The 14,849-nt window shown below is 47.8% G+C and overlaps 1 long non-coding RNA gene across 1 annotated transcript in view; it reads left to right on the forward strand.

Annotated features, from left to right (window-relative positions):
• Nucleotides 1-4,815: 4,815 nt before the first annotated feature.
• LOC143840796 (uncharacterized) overlaps nucleotides 4,816-14,849 on the forward strand; it is an 86,581-nt gene continuing 76,547 nt past the window's right edge. Inside the window, exon 1 of the long non-coding RNA XR_013232422.1 lies at nucleotides 4,816-4,907. This is a non-coding gene — a long non-coding RNA (uncharacterized LOC143840796). The remainder of the gene's footprint in view (nucleotides 4,908-14,849) is intronic.

The raw sequence follows: 14,849 nt of genomic DNA on the forward strand, positions 1-14,849 counted from the left end.
GTGATGTCTGGCCTGGGGGGGGGGGCTACGGGCTACAAGGGGGAGGGACCCAATCATACTATCCCGACCTCAACCAAAGGCCTAGTGGAAGAGGTCCATCTTGCAGTCCCTGGAGAACCCAGAGAGCTCTGTCAGGGCCCTTAACTCTTCCGGGAACTCATTCCACTAGGCTGGGGCCAGGACCTTAAAGGCCCGGGCCCTGGTAAAGGCCAGGCACATCTCTTGGGGACCTGGGACCACCAGCAGATTCATACATGTAGAGCGAAGGGCCCTGTGGAGGGCATAAGGAGATAAGCGGTCCCTCAGATAGACCCAGACCGTGTGTAGCCTTGAAGGTTAAAACTAAAACCTTGAACCTGATCTGGAAGCTAACCAGAGACCAATGCAGTTGTCGTAGCATACTCTGGACACGGGCCCTCTAAGATGACCTAGTGAGGACCCTTGCAGCCACATTTTACACCAATTTCAATTTCCATGTCAGGAACAAGGGATTGCCCTTGTAGAATGAGTTACAGAAGTCTAGTCTGGCTGTTGCATAGATTACTGTGGCCAATGTTCCGAGGACTGGTAGGGTATTAGTAGCCTAGCTTGGTGCAGTTGGAAGAATACCACTTGGGCTACCTTCGTGATCTGACCCTCCATAGACTGGGAGGCATGGAAAATCACCTCCAAACTCCTGGCCGTCAGCAGAGGTGTAAGTTGTATACCATCCAGGCAGAGAAGATCCACTTCCTGATCCTGCCCTCTTCTGCCCAGCCACAGGACCTCCCTTTTGGAGGGGTTGAGTTTCAGCCGACTCTGCCTGAGCCACCCAGACACCGCTTCCCCGGTGAATGTTTCCGGGGATTGGTGGGGGAGAGTCTAGTCATCCATCCATCCATCCATCCATCCATCCATCCATCCATCCATCCATCCATCCATCCATCCATCCATCCATCCATCCATCCATCCATCCATCCATCCAACGGCCTATTTTCCTTTATGCAGGATTATTTATTGCCCAAGCACCAAGCACACAGAGCATCACTGCCCCAGAAAGAAGAACATAAGAGAAGCCCTGTTGGATCATACCTGTGGCCCATTCAGTCCAACATTTGGTGCACACAGCGGTCAAAACCCAGGTGACATCAGGAGATTCAACAGTGGAGCCAGGACTCCAGAAGCCTTCCCACTCTTGGCCCCTACCACCAAGAATACAGATACTTCAGAGCCTGCTTGGAAGAAATATACTTCCATGGTGTTAGCTCTTCTGATCCATACATAGTGTCTGCCTACCTCAGGGATCCAGAGAAGTGATGTGCAAAATTTCCTTTAAAGTCGTGTGATTCTTACGGCAGATCCTTTAATTATCCTGGACATTTCTATATATTTTGAGTTTGAGTGATTCCCTCATGAGTCCTGCTCATGGATTTCAGTGAATGCACTTACATCCTGCATGCCTCTAACACATGTTCAGTTTACAAATGAAACTGGGGACCAGCACTTAGATCAACATGGATTTAAATCACATGCTCAGCTGTACATGCCATGAATGTAACATGATAATTAGACATCCCATGCATAAAGTAAAATCAAGTGTTCATGGATTGCACATACGTTCATTGCAACTTGCAAAACATGAGAATTGCTCACTGTATGTATAAAGGGAAATCAAGAATGAAGATGAGAGGGGAGGGGCCGTGATTCTGCTTGGCATGCAGAAGGTCCCAAGTTCTGGCAGTAGGTGACACTAAAGCCTGAGAGCCTGGAGAGCCGCTGCCGGTCTGAGTAGACAATACTGACCTTGATGGACCAAGGGTCAAGTTCAGCATAAGGCAGATTCATGTGTCCCGCTGTACATGGATTATACAGATGCTCATTGTATCATGAACAGGCACCACTTGCTGCCTCCCATTTCACTTTTGCGAAATCTAGTAACACGCTCGGTAAGAGAGAGGAAAAGTGAAGAGCTGGATTCTAGAGCTGCATTCGCTGACAGGGGCTCCTGGGAAATGTAGTCCATGGACACCTGGAGGGCCGCAGTTTGACTACCCCTGAACTAGACTATCCTCCCTAGGAGAGCTGCTGTAGCTGGGAAGACCTAACAAAACTGTTGACAGCTGAACTCTTCATTGATTGTACTGAAGTTGGCACTCTAGTGCTGAGCTGCCCCACTTCGTCTTGCCAGGAAGAAAGGGGAAGTGCCCCTAGGGCAGCATTCAATCTTGAACACTCCTCCAGCATCTTCCCAGGAAGAACTCTGCAGTGGCAAAACAGTCTTCTTGATATTTGGGGTTCTGCTCCAGGCTTAGCCTCAGGAAGTACACACCATGCTGTCTATGCCTTCTACAAAGTGGATTGGGTTGAGACTTTTGGATTTGGCTTGGCCCTGGGTTCCTTCAGAAAAATAGAGCTGCAGAGTAACAGAGCATTTTTAAAGTATGCAGTTATTAGTTACCTTTGTAGTTGAGGCACCAATCCAGGCTCACAGTATTTTGAGGTTTAAGAAAGAGGATCTTCACTAGGAAACATTTTATCCAAACTCATATCATATTCATCTGCTTCAGTCTACTTACTGAAGCAGAGTATTAAAACTTAAAGAGTAAATACAAGAGCAACACATTGCAAGCCTTTTGTGGCTAGGCTGCAGGCAGGCTACATGCCATACATCAGCAGATGGAGAGAGAGTGCTGAGCCTTAGAGTTTGCTTCTTCTCCTTACTAGCAGAGCACATACTGAGGTGCTCTTCTTGAATAAGCAGGAAGTGGATGGAAGCCCACCTTAAACAAAGGAATCCCCAGAGCACATGGCTCAGAATTCTCTGCAACCTCTCCAATGACCACTTGATGCCAATAGAGAGCACACGTGTACTGCTCAGCTGCTTAAACAACAATAGCCCTTCAAAGTTGACTTTGCCAAATAACTTGCTGATTGCAATTACAACAGATTGTGAGCAGGAATCAGCTCTGAGACAATGGTCGGTGACCCAGGATTGATACCTTAGGAAATGATTATCATAGTTGCTTTCTGTTGTATTTAGATAAACTGGATTTCCATTTGAGTTCATGAACCCCAGGTCAGCCTTTTTCAGCTTTTTGACCAGGGAGGGACCCCTGGAAATTTTTTCAGGCTTCAAGGAATCCTGGAAGTGGTGACATGCCTCTTCAAAAAAGTGAGCCCAGAAGTAAGATGTCGATCAATCAATCGATTGATCATTTAACATTTCCATTGTGGAGAAAGAGACTAGGCCTGTACAGCAACAGGGGCAGGGGGCTCTAGTGACATCTAGTGAAGTCAGTGGCCATCCAAATTTCTGGGAAAGGCTGCATAACCCTTGGGGAACTCCCTCATAACCCCTGAACCCTGGTTAGGAATCCCTGCCCAAGGTTTTGAACCTGGGCCTCTTTTGCATGATGGTAAAGCTGATAAAAACTCACTAAAAACACTGTGGTTTTTCTGATCTCTGCACAGGAGAGTGAATTTACTCCACAAAACTGCTTTTGCTCTGAAAGGTCAACTGTGTCTTCGGTGTTTTAAGTGTCTTTTAAGCATTGTTTCTGAAAGAGGCTTTTCACCGATTCATTTCTCTCCTGCCTGCCTTGTGCGCCCTATCAGTCATGCAGAGCTTCAGATGTGTTATTTGACTCCTCCTATGTCTCGAAGCACACCAATAGGCAGTGGGCCCCCCCACTCCATTCCCTGCCAATGAGAAAAAAGGGTAGCTGCTTTTTGCTCTATATGCACACTTTGCTTCTTTCAAACAAGAAAACAGCCTCAGGGACTGAGTTGAATGCCTAACCTTGGTGGGACAGCGTGATTGAAGCCTGTTACTGTGCTCTGTCTAACCTTTGGTGTTTTTTTATGTTTTAAATGTTTTCCCAATCTCACTGGCAAAAACTCCGTTGTCACTGGGTAAGGAAGAGGGATTCCTGCTGTGCTGCCGTGGAGCTCCTTGGTTATGCAGATTAGTGACTGCATTAGAGAACAAAGCATGTCACTGAGTTTCTAATAGAGTCCAGCAAGTGGAGTTGGCAAATCTACAGTGGGCAGGGCTAGGAATTGTTCCATGCAGAAAGCATTGCAGCATAGTTTTTCAACAGAGTATACAATGCAGAACGATTGTAGTATAATAAAGTGGTCTAAACTGGTTGTTTTTTAAACTGTTTTATTTTGCTCCGTGCAAAATACCTCCAGGGCCTTGGGTCTCAAGGGGTTACACCAGTTCTTTCTTCCTCTTTAAAAGCAAACAAGCCTTATGACTGTTGACATAGGGGCCCAAATGCTGAGCTTTCTAAAAGAATAGGGCACAGTCCAAATGCATGTCCTTGAGATGTTTTTTAACAACAACATCAATGAGTCACCCATCTATAGCATACCCATCTGCACCAGAGATTTGACTCCTCTTACTCAGGGATTTAAAAAAAAAACTTCACTTCGGACAATGTGACCAATCTTCTGCTACTTATCTACACTTGTTCGATAACACTGTCAGCCGGGATTTAAATAAAAGGAGACTGGCAATTATTTACACTTGCCTTTTGAATTATTTTTACCTGGATAACACAAAGAAGATTAAGCATAATCAGTTCCAGCTGGGAACCCTTCTAGAGAGCATCAAGGACAATAGATTCACAAATTGACTTTACCTGCTATTCATGTGCCATATACAAAAGCATCCTGAGAAAGTGAATTTAATTAGCAGCCTTCGGTCGAGGAATAAATAGGAAAGCAAACACAATGGTTTGTGGGAGAGGAAAATTGTTTATGCGTCAGCTATTAACTTCTGGAGAGAAGCGGGTGCACATTTGCCTCTGGTCACCCTGACACAGATTGTATCAGGATACAGGGGCAGTCCAATAAAACCTTATTGCATGGCAGTGGGCCATGTTCCGAGCCATACAAAGGAACACAGATACAAAATTGTTCAGGTTGGAACAAACTCTTTCATTGTTCAGTTTTTCAGTTTTACAGTTCTTTATTTCAGTGTTTTGTTCTGGGGTAGTTAGAGCTGTCCATTCTCCCAGTTTGGTATCTGTTGTACTTGTTGCAGTAGGTTGCCAACTTTGGGCACTGTTGTTCTGCTCTGGTTTGCTGGCCTGGGGGGCACTGATTGGTTCTCCTGCCAGAGCTGTTCTCACAGAGTGGTTCTGTCAGAGCTCTCAGGGTGTCTGACATGAGAAGAGGAAGAGAAGGCAATTATTAGCTGCTTTGAGACTCCTTTATTTAGCGAAAAGTGGGGTATCAAAACCAGCAGATATTCATCCACTGGACTTTTCTGTATATGTTGGGGGTGAGGCTGGATGGGAGAGCCTGTGATGATGGAGCATGGATTAGCACTTAGGCCACCCTGAGCTCCTCTACTAGAGGACAGTAGGGTAAGTTCATGTGCTAATCTTGCTCAGGATTTTTTTGTACTTACGGAGCTAGTTTACTATTTTTCTTTGAAATAAATATTCAAAAACATTTAACCTACTGATGCCTTAATTAGTGTAATTTTATTGGTATCTATTTTTATTTTTGAAATTTACCAGTAGGTGCTGCATTTCTCACCCTTGGCTTATACTCGAATCAATAAGTTTTCCCAGTTTTTTGGTGGTAAAATTAGGTGCCTTGGCTTATAATTGGGTCAGATTATACTCGAGTATATATGGTATTTAGGAGCGGTCCACTGTCCAGGACAGTGTCCAGGACACATCTGTTGTCCAGACTCTGTTTTTGGCGTGGTGGGCCATTCCGGGCATGGCCAGCACAGCTGGCTGCAACCAGATTGGGCCGGCCCATGCAGCGCCCACCACAAAGCCCAGCCACAAGGCACACACCGCCTCACAGCCACACAGTCCCAGCCAGCTGCCGAGCCCTGCCCAGACTGCCACTTCACCTGGCCAGTGGCGGTGGCTGCAAGGTGCTGCCACCATCCCCGAGGAGGCATCAGCCCCGAGGAGGAGGGGGCGGTAGACCCTAGGAGGGAGAAGCGGCCTTGAGGAGGCAGCAGCGGTGGCCTCAAGAGGGTGGCCGCAAGGAGGCAGCAGCAGCAGCCCCAAGAAATTAGACGTGGCTGCAAGGAGTTGGCAACTGCAGCTGTGAGGAGCCAGGAGGCATAGCCACCAGGATGACTCAGCCACAGCTGCGATGAGGAGGGGGTGCCCCGAGGCATCAGCGGATCATAGAATCATAGCGTTGGAAGGGGCCATACAGGCCATCTGGTCCAACCCCCTGCTCAACGCAGGATCAGCCCTAAGCATCCTAAAGCATCCAAGAAAAGTGTGTATCCAACCTTTGCTTGAAGACTGCCAGTGAGGGGGAGCTCACCACCTCCTAAGGCAGCCTATTCCACTGCTGAACTACTCTGACTGTGAAAAACCTTTTCCTGATATCTAGCCTATATCGTTGTACTTGTAGTTTAAACCCATTACTGCGTGTCCTCTCCTCTGCAGCCAGCAGAAACAGCATCCTGCCCTCCTCCAAGTGTCAACCTTTCAAATACTTAAAGAGGGCTATCATGTCCCGTCTCAACCTCCTTTTCTCCAGGCTGAACATTCCCAAGTCCCTCAACCTATCTTCATAGGGCTTGGCCCCAGATCATCTTCATTGCTCTCCTCTGTACCCTTTCAATTTTATCTACGTCCTTCTTGAAGTGAGGCCTCCAGAACTGCACACAGTACTCCAGGTGTGGTCTGTCCAGTGCCGTATACAATGGGACTATGACATCTTGTGATTTTGATGTGATGCCCCTGTTGATACAGCCCAAAATGGCATTTGCCTTTTTTACCGCTGCATCACACTGCCTGCTCATGTTTAGCTTACAATCCACAAGTACCCCAAGGTCTTGTTCACATACAGTGTTACCTAGAAGTGTATCCCCCATCCAGTAGGCATGCTTTTCATTTTTCTGACCCAGATGCAGAACTTTACACTTATCTTTATTAAATTGCATCTTGTTCTCATTTGCCCATTTTTCCATTGTGTTCAGATCTCGTTGAACTCTGTCTCTATCTTCCGGAGTATTTGCCAGTCCTCCCAATTTGGTGTCATCTGCAAACTCACTGGTCTGTAGTTTCCCGGGTCATCCTTCCTCCCTTTTTTGAAGATCGGAATAACGTTTGCTCTCTTCCAGTCCTCCGGGACATCTCCAGTCCTTAAAGAGGTTCCGAAGATGATGGACAAGGGCTGTGCAAGTTCTCTGGAAAGTTCTTTGAGTACTCTCGGGTGCATTTCATCCGTACCAGGGGATTTGAACTTATCCAGTGCAGCTAAATGCCTCTTGACAACCTCTCTATCCATGTTAACCTGCCACCCAGACACTATCCTTTGGCTACGGCCATCTCTAGATGTGCCTAAACACTTTGACCTGTGGGGAAAAAACAGATGTAAAATAGGCACTAAGCCTTTCTGCTTTCTCTGCATCTTCCGTTAGAGTTTGTCCATCCGCACCCAACAGTGGGCCTATTGCCTCCTTTACTTTACGTTTGCTCCTCACATAACTGAAAATTCATTTCTTGTTACAATGGGCTTCCCTGGCCAATCTTAGCTCACTCTCAGCTTTGGCCTTTCTGATGATTGATCTACAGTGCCTAGTAACCTGTAGGTACTCTTCTTTAGAGCTCTGTCCTTCCCTCCATTTCCTGAACATTTTCCTTTTCTTTCTTAGTTCCTCTTGAAGTTCTCTGTTTATCCACATAGGCTTCTTAGAGCTCCTGCAGTGTTTTCGTCTTTCTGGAATAGTCATTGATTGAGCATGCAATAGCTCTTGTTTGAGTAATGCCCACCCTTCACATGCTCCCTTCCCTTCCAGCATTCTCGTCCATGGTATGACACTCATCATGTCTCTGAGTTTATTAAAGTTTGCCCTACGAAAATCCAACATCCGCGTCTGGCTACAAGCTTCCTTGGCTCCCCATCTCAAAAGGAATTCTATGAGGACATGGTCACTTCCCCCCAGGGTCCCCACCTCCTTCACCTCATCCACCAACTCTTGCCTGTTGGTCAGTATTAAGTCCAGTATGGCTGAACCTCTTGTGGATTCATCTACCATTTGATAAATGAAATTGTCAGCCAGGCAGGTCAGAAACTTGCATGACTGAGGACGCTTCGCAGAGTTTGTTTCCCAGCACACATCTGGGAAATGGAAGTCACCCACAAGGAGGTGGTGACTGTGGCCAGAAGAATAAGCTGGTGGCAGCTCCTGGGTGAAGGAGGTGGCACGAGGTGGAGGCAGAGGCCAAGAGCAGCCGGTGGCCCCTAGGGGGCAGCCCTGGCCCCAGGGAGCAGCCGGCTTCTGTGGCCCCAAGCCGGCGGCGGGTGAGGAGCGCCCACCCGAGAACTGCCAGCTCTGGAGCAGCTGCCCGTTCCCCATGCTGCATTCTGGAGGGAAGGTAAGGGAGGGTGTGGGAACCCACTCCTCGCTTCGCCTTCCCGGCCCTGTCTCCCTCCACCTCCCCCCTCAAACAATCCCCCACTAGTGCCCGCTGCACGTTTCAAACATGCAACGGTCTTTTACCTAGTAAGTAAGATAAATAAATAAAACACTACTCTCTGGAGCAGAGCTTATTCATATATTCATTAATTACTTCAAATAGTTATATCCTACCTTACACTTGGGCTCCAATTCGAAATACAATGCCAGTCTCAGGAGATGTCCAATAATTCACGGTTTCCCAATCTTTTTGTGCTGATGGGCCTCTTTGGCATTTTGATACAGTGTGGTGGGCACAGTTACAAAATGGCTGCCAGAAATGGCTTCTGCTGGAAGAACAGCCAAAATGGCTGCCTCAATATATCTTCAGTCACATAGTGAAAGCCCTTGGGCTGTAGTGGTAGCCGCTAGGAGCTTTTTAAAAAATCTACACAGCCAATCAATCCCTTGCTGGGCAAAAGCCTCATAAGGCCCTGTTTGCTTTCCTATAATGCTTGGCAGGCAGCAGGAAGGATATCGGCTTGCTCCACAGTGCCTATGGTCATTGAGGATCCCTGCCCTAACTTCAGTGGCCCTTCTGTTGGCAGGTGAGCCACTCAAGTTGGAAGAATGTCACTTAAAAGATGGTTGGATCCATCTCACGGAATCAGCGTCAGGATAGAGTAGCTCTGCATAAAATTTGGCTCGCCAAACCAAACGATTGTCCCCCAACCAGGAAAACAGCTTTTTTTTTTTTGCAAGCCAAATCCCAAAGTTCCAATTATTTTTTCCCTTAAGAGACTGATGAGGTACCATTTCCATGCACCAGACGGGCTGTATTTGTCAGGAAACGGTTTTCTTGAAAGAATATTTTTTGCTAGCAGTTGGTAACAGGATAATGAGAACCAAGCAAATGCATTCTACAAATTATTTTAACACCCAGGGAAAAAAGTAACCCAAGTAATGTTTTCCTACAACGATCTGCATTAAAAAAAAAAAATCTTCTGGCAGTGTTCTCGCATTTCGTACATTCAGAGCACCTGTAGCAATCATTCCCTCTGCTAAGCTGTAAAGCACGGCGACCACAGTCAGTTTAATAAGAACACTTCAAATTACCGTCTTTAGGATATTTTCATCGTGTGTCAACACCTCACATGACACGTCTTAATCAAACCTGATTTTCCTTGTTTTCACTTGAGACAAATTTGCAGCTCTTGGAGAACTTGATACGCAAATTCAAGGGGGAAATAGGGAATGTTTTCATTTGCACAAGCTGGTAATACCACAACCTGAGCAGTCCTGCAGAAAGCAGGCATGCATTCCAAAAGGTATTTGTAGGGCAAGACATGACAGAACTGAATACTGGGGAGAGGGAGGCAAATTGCTGAAGATGGAAAGCAGTGGTTTTCAACCTTGGGGTCGCAACCCCATTTGGGGGTGCCTGGCCCCTTCAGTGGGGACCCCAGGTTGGTTGCAGCCGAGGCAGTGGTGGGGGGTGGCCGCAAGTGATGGTGGTTGGCTGCAGGGGCCAGAAGCAGCAGCGCGCATCAGCAGGCAATGGAAGTAGGTGGCAGCAGGCAGCGGTGGAGGAGCCATAGCAATGGCCGCATCCACGCCGGCCCGACTGTTGTGCACCTGTGTGCACACATCCACGCGCGTGCAGGTTCACAACAGACAGGGCAGCGTGGAGGCGGCCATTGGCATGGCTCCTCCACCACAGACGGCCACGGCTACTGCCCACCGCCACTGCCTGCCACCTGCTGTCATCACCTGCTGGTGCCTACTGCTGCTTCTGGTTGCTGTCACCTCGGTGCGGCATGGTCCTAGGGGTGATGGTAGGTGAGCAGGCGATGATAGCAGAGAGGCGGGCGGCAGGCAGCAGTGGCAGTGGGTGGTGGCGGCCAGCGGAGGAGCCATGGCAATGGCCGTGTCCATGCCGCTCCGCCTGTTGTGCACCTGCGCGTGCTGACCCCACTGCCACCACAGCTGGGGTCGTGGAGTTAAAGCGCTTGAGAACTGCTGATCTAAAGGTTTTCCTATCATGACTTATGGATGACTTTATTGCAGACTTTCTCTACTTTTTGACCATTGAGAAACCCCTGAAACATTCTCCAGGCTTTGAGAAACCCCAGAAGTGGCACGATTGTAAAGAATATGGTGTATACAAGCCCACCTGGGGACAGTTCTTTTCCTACCCCCTCCAGGACCGTCATTGTCCATTCCCGGCAGGGTTACATGATCATATATGGTTATATTTATTTTTATTTATTTTAACAATTTGTATACTTGCCATCTTTATCATCTGATTGAGGTGAAGCCCCCATAGAATACAATGGTGCTAGCACACAACATGCTTTCCAGTGTGCTGACCCTCTCCTCTGCCTGTCCCATTCCTTGCTGGGTGTTGGAGATGATTTAACAGTAGGAGGCTCTGATCTCAGGAGCTCAGACTGCTAACCCCTCCTCCCCCATGTAGAACCAGCTGGCTTACCATCCTCTAGGTTGGGGCTTGGAGATCCTCAGGAATAACAACTGATCTCTGGGCACCAGTTCTTCTGGAGAAGACAGCTAAGACAGAAGGAAAGAGAGCAGAGCTGTGCTGGGTCCCTGCTTCTATTTCAGGGCAACTCACTGGGGCAGGATCTACTCCCCCCCCCCTTCCCCCAACTTCTACATCAAGGTAACTCACTGGGACTGGCTCTGCTTCTCTCCCCACCCCTTCCATGGCTGAGCTACTTAGTGGGTCTGGCTCTGCTTCTTCTTCTCCTCCTTCTCCTCCCTTCCTCCATGCCAGGGCTACTCACAGGGGCCAGCTCTGCTGCTGCTGCTTCTTTTCCTCCTCTCCCTCCCTCCATGCCTGACCTACTCACTCGGGACAGCTCAGCTTCCTCCCAGCACTTTCTGAGGGTGACCAAGGGTCAATCAGGTAGCAAATGACCCATCGTTTTGGAAAATATATAGTTTACTGGTAAATGTTTAACACATTTTAAAACATATTTATTAAAAATAATGTAGTTCCCATCCATTTATGAAACCCTTCTACAGCCAACAAGAAACCCCAAGATTTCATGAAACTCTAGTTAAGAAGGAACAGTAGAACAGGCTTCCTCAGGAGGTGCTGGGTTATCCATCTTTGGACATTTTTAAACAGAGAGCCATCTGACGGAGAGGCTGATTCTTGATTCTGTGAAGGCTCAAGTGTGTCAAGGACAAACAAAACTCACAATCAGGCTTCTATAGAAAGAAAGCTTTAATTGGAAGTAGATCTGAGCACTTAAACATCTGAAGTCAAGATTGTTCGATATCGGGGATGTAAGCAGCTATCAATACACACACACACACACACACATATATATATATAAACCTTTATTGGCATAACAATAAGAGGCAAGTACAGCCAAGCAGGGTAAAATTATAATAGAGTAAAATAAGCTAATATTATAGACTAGAATACAGTAAAATCAACTGATTAAAACATCTTAATTCTAGCTTGATAAACAGCCATTAAAAATTCAGCTACAGCTATCAATACAATTCTCCCACTGAAACCAGGCCCGTTCCCAAGGGGAGGGGGTCATCCCCCACCCAGGTGCCATCCCAGGCTTCCTGCCAAAGTGTCTTTGTTAGCATGGCCTTGGTCAGCCCGGCACCCCAGGCTGCAGATAAGATGTTTACAGGGACACTGGAAACAAAGTATCACAGCAGGGAGAACATGCAGTGTGAAAGCGGAGGGGGGATCAAAGGAAGGGGGGGATCAAAGAGATACTACAGAGCCATAAGCATTTTGGTTACATGGGAAAGACAGCAAGAGCACAGCACACAAAGATGGAGTCTCTCAGGCTCGATGGAATCAAACATGGCAGAGAGCAGGGGGCTGATCCTGACAAAGGGGTGGCAGGTTACAATAGATGAGCGATAGGGATGTGAGTGTCCTGCATAGTGCAGGGGGTTGGACTAGATGGCCCAGGAGGTCCTTTCCAACTCTATGATTCTAAGCCCTGGTTTAATGCTTTATAGGGGCGTGTGGAGCTCATATTGTGAAATACTGTGGCCAAAACATACTGTAATTTTCAACACAACATATTTAGCCATTTATTTTTCCCTTTTTAATCAAAATCAAAGCGTCCCGGGCTTCCCAGCCCCAGTGCAAAGTGCGTGTGTGTGCTACACCGGGGCATCTGCAAATACCGAGGGAGCCCCGCCCCCAGGCGTACATGGGAAATGGCATGGCAACCACCCAGTGTAGCAGCTGCCATGCATAATGGGTCATAGAAACTCTTTGTATGTTTTAGAATCATAGAATCATCTTTAAACCGCCCGCTCCAGAGGAGCGGGAGGAATAAAGGAGTAAGGGCAAGTGGGGAGGAGTTAGGGCGGGCCCTGTCCGGGATAAACGTTTGGAGGGCCCAATCAAAACTTGGAGGGCTTCGCGGCTCCTGATTGGGCCCTCCAAGTATCCATCCAGGCCCACCCAGCCAATGGGGAGCCATTGGCTGCTTCCCCCCGGCCGGAGACTCTAGCAGCCGACACGGTGAGTCCTCCGGCTGCCGTACTCCTCCTCCTCTTTCTCCTGCCCGCAGGACCAGCCTCGCAGCCGGGAGAGCCACCGGCCATCGTTGTGGGGGGAGGGAGACGCTATGCCTTTTCCCGGCGGCTGAAGCCGCCGTGAGAAGGCCTCAGATGGCTGCGGGTGGGGGGGGGGGAGCTGCTCTGCCTTCTGTAAATCATACATAATGATTTACATTATGTATGATTTAAAGGTAAAGGTATCCCCTGTGCAAGCCTTGGGGTGACGCCCTCTAGCGTTTTCATGGCAGACTCAATACGGGGTGGTTTGCCAGTGCCTTCCCCAGTCATGACCGTTTACCCCCCAGCAAGCTGGGTACTCATTTTACCGAACTCGGAAGGATGGAAGGCTGAGTCAACCTTGAGCCGGCTGCTGGGATTGAACTCCCAGCCTCATGGGCAGACAGCTTCAGACAGCATGTCGCTGCCTTACCACTCTGCGCCACAAGAAATGGCATGTTTTATATTATCATCAATTGAGAATAATCATATTGATAGAAACAATCGTCTTGATGATTTGTTGTGAACACTACAAGCAATAATTTGAAGGAAAAGGCTTTGAACAACAACCCTTGTGGAAACTTTTTATCATACTTTAAACCATTATTCGCATAGGCATTTCTTTTGATGTTTGATAGTGTATCTTGTCTAGCATCCTCTCTCACACAGTAGACAACTGGTGCCTCTGGAGGGCCAGCAACAGGGCAGAGAGGCCAAGGCCTTCATAAGAACATAGAGGCATAGAGGTGAAGACCTTCTTCAAAACATAAGAAGGGATGAGAAGAGACCAATAGTCATAGAATCATAGAGTTGGGAGGGACCTTCAGGGTCATCTAGTACCACCCCCTGCACAATGGAGGAACTCACAACACCCTGCCCACCCACAGTGACCCAAATTTCATGCTCAAGTGATTCCCCCATAAATACAGAATCCAGCCTGGCCTCGCCTACCATCCCACAGTGGCAATCAGCAATTCCCTGGATATGCAAGGAAAGGCCACAAGAGACAAACACTGGTACATCCCTTCCTGCCCAGCTACTCACAATCTGCCTACGTTCATAAAAATCAGTATTTCTGTCAGATGGCTACCTAGCTTCTGCTTAAAAACTTCCAAAGAAGGAGACCTCATCACCTCCCGAGGAAACCTGTTCCACTGAGGAACCGCTCTAAATGTGAGGAACTTCAACCAGTTCCTCTGGAGAGCCAACAACAGGGCAGAGCAGCCAAGCCCTTCATAAGAACATAAGAAGAGCCCTGCTGAATCAGACCAACAGTCCATCTAGTCCAGCATCCTGTCTCACAGAGTGGCCAGTCTGGACAGCCAAGAAAAGGGTATAGAGGCCAAGACCTTCATAAGAACATAAGAAGAGGCATGGTGAATGAGACCAAGAGTTCATCTAGTTCAGCATCTTGTCACACAGAGTGGCCTGCCAGTTCTTCTTGGACAGCCAGGGAAAGGGTATAGGGGTAGTCAAACTGCGGCCCTCCATGTCCATGGACTACAATTCCCATGAGCCCCTGCCAGCATCAGAGGATTAGTGCCTCTGAATGTGGATGTTTCCTTCAGTAACCACAGCTAGTAGCCACTCAAAGCCCTATCTAACCCCCTTTCCCTAAATTTAACAGCCATTAGCTATTCATTCACCGTTTTTCACAAACCTCAAACAACAACATGAAAATGAAAGTCAATTTGCCTTCAACACTGTAAAGAGAAAAATCACCACACCTCTCATGCCATTTGCCAACCTCCTAAAAAGCAGATAGGTGGAGTGTCCACTTCTCAGAAAATGTCATTAACTATTTAGTCCACTGAGCAATAGACTTATTCTGTGTGATATCCTGTGTGGGGGCAGACTAAAATAATGTGAGCTACTTGAGACTACTCGATCTGGACAAGAAGAGCATTGGTGC

This window comes from Paroedura picta, chromosome 6, assembly GCF_049243985.1.
Source record: "Paroedura picta isolate Pp20150507F chromosome 6, Ppicta_v3.0, whole genome shotgun sequence".
Taxonomy (NCBI): domain Eukaryota; kingdom Metazoa; phylum Chordata; class Lepidosauria; order Squamata; family Gekkonidae; genus Paroedura; species Paroedura picta.